The sequence below is a fragment of the Berghia stephanieae genome, chromosome 7 (genome assembly GCF_034508935.2).
Source record: "Berghia stephanieae isolate SIO BIC M18660-M18661 chromosome 7, UCSD_Bste_1.3, whole genome shotgun sequence".
In the NCBI taxonomy this organism is placed as follows: Eukaryota; Metazoa; Mollusca; class Gastropoda; order Nudibranchia; family Aeolidiidae; genus Berghia; species Berghia stephanieae.
The window spans coordinates 7,500,272-7,502,771 of NC_088366.1; positions in this window are offsets into that span (position 1 = coordinate 7,500,272).

Below are 2,500 nucleotides of genomic sequence, written 5' to 3' on the forward strand. Positions count from 1 at the left end.
TTTCCAAGGACTCAACTATGCGCCGAGCAAGGCTCGAACCCAGGACCTTCCGATCCAAAAGCGAGTGTCATACCACAAGACCACATAGCGGTAACTATTGATTGATCAAAATGGCCTTTTTCTAGTCAAAACCTCTCAAACATCGGATTTTATTAAAGTTTGAGAGGTTTAAGAGGTGTGAAAGGTTTGAGAGGTGTGAAAGGTTTGAGAGGTTTGAGAGGTTGAGGGGTTTGATAAGTTTGAGAGGTATGAGAGGTTTGTGAGGTTTGAGAGGTTTGAGAGGTTTGAGGGGTTTGAGAGGTGTGAAAGGTTTGAGAGGTGTGAGAGATTTGAGAGGTGTGAAAGGTTTGAGAGGTGTGAGAGGTTTGAGAACTTTGAGAGGTTTGAGAAGTGTGAGAGGTTTGTGAGATTTGGGAGGTTTGAGAGGTTTGAGAGGTTTGAGAGATTTGGGAGGTTTGAGAGGTTTGAGAGGTTTGAGAGATTTGAGAGGTTTGAGAGGTTTGAGAGGTTAAAGAGATTTGAGAGGTTTGAGAGGTTTGAGAGGTTTGAGAGGTTTAGAGATTTGAGAGGTTTGAGAGGTTTGAGAGGTTTGGGAGGTTTGAGAGGTTTGAGAGATTTGAGAGGTTTGAGAGGTTTGAGAGATTTGAGAGGTTTGAGAGGTTTGAGAGGTTTGAGAGGTTTGAGAGGTTTGAGAGGTTTGAGAGATTTGGGAGGTTTGAGAGGTTTGAGAGGTTTGAGAGGTTTGAGAGGTTTGAGAGGTGTGAGGGGTTTGATAAGTTTGAGAGGTTTGAGGGGTTTGAGAGGTTTGAGGGGTTTGATAAGTTTGAGAGGTTTGAGAGGTTTGAGGGGTTTGATTAGTTTGAGAGGTGTGAGGGGTTTGAGAGGTTTGAGGGGTTTGATAAGTTTGAGAGGTTTGAGAGGTGTGAGAGGTTTGAGGGGTTTGAGAGGTTTGGGAGGTTTGAGAGGTTTGAGAGGTTTGAGAGGTTTGAGGGGTTTGAGGGGTTTGATAAGTTTGAGAGGTTTGAGGGGTTTGATAAGTTTGAGAGGTTTGAGGGGTTTGAGGGGTTTGAGGGGTTTGAGAGGTTTGAGGGGTTTCATAAGTTTGAGAGGTTTGAGAGGTTTGATAAGTTTGAGAGGTTTGAGAGGTGTGAGAGGTTCGAGGGGTTTGGAAGATTTGAGAATTATTTTACTCGATCGATATAATTTAATTTGAAGGACGAGTTTTCTGGCCAAATATTTTTAACGTGTTTATTTTAAAATACTTCTAGTATATTATCTTAACACGCTTTCGTTGTTTCCCCAGATTTCTATCAGATCATCATCTACGCAGGTGTAAACTGGCAAAACAGACATTTTACAAATTTGGCCAGAAAACTTCAATTTCATTACATTTCGAACAGTTGTACATCGCAATTTTCACTAAACGTGCTCAAAACGCTTTATAAGGAGACCCATAGCCAACAGCAACACTTACCATGTAGGGGGAAAATGGAGCTTTTATAAAGTGCAATATCCACTAAAGGTGCTCCATGCGCTTTAAAATGGGTCCCTGACCAACAGCAACACTTAACATTAAGGACGGGACATGACGCCTGTTAGGCGATATTACAATTTTTTCCGACAGAGACAACGCTGTTAACTGCCAGGTACTCATTTTACACTTGAGTACGGTGAGAGAATGTGAGTAAAGAGCATTTTCTAAGAACTCAACTATGCGCCGATCGAAGCTCGAATCCAGGACCTTCCGATTAGAAAGCGAGTGTCATACCACAATACCACATAGCCGCAGAAGAGACATGATGCCTGTAAGGCGATATTATATCTTATTTCTTGCTCGACTAACGGCCAGCTACCCATTGTACACCTGAGTACGGTGAGCGATGTGATTAAAGAGACTTTTTCCAAGCCTCAACATGGCACTGGAGAGACTCGAACCCACAACTTACTGGTCCGAAAACGAGTGTCAGACCACAGGACGACAAAGCCTCACGTCGATAGATGAAATTAAACCCAAACATTTGAAATATGTGACCCATCGTCTCAAAACGGTATTATGTCGGAACGAACCAGATGCTTAAAAGCAGAATTTAATGTTAAAACTGGTCAAAAATATAAATTGTTGGCATTAGCACCCTAAAACATGGTTGTCATTCTCCTCAATAAATCAAATAAACTCAACACAAGTCGGATGTTTCTGGCTATAAATTGAATTTTCAGCATCTTAACCATCCCGACTTAAAACCGTTTTGAGGCGAAGAGTCACATGTGTGTGGCTGGCTGAGAAAACCCTTAAGATGCGCAATTTTCATAAATTGAGTTATGTATACAATGGTGTGACCACATCTTTCTGATCATTTACCACTTTAAATTTTCTTTCTATTTCTATTAGAACCCAAGTTATGAAATATTTTTTTTTCTGAATAAAATTTGTTGCTATGGGAAACACTTTATCTTCGATTTTGGCTCATATCTCGAATTGAAGCTTGTCGCATCTTCCCGG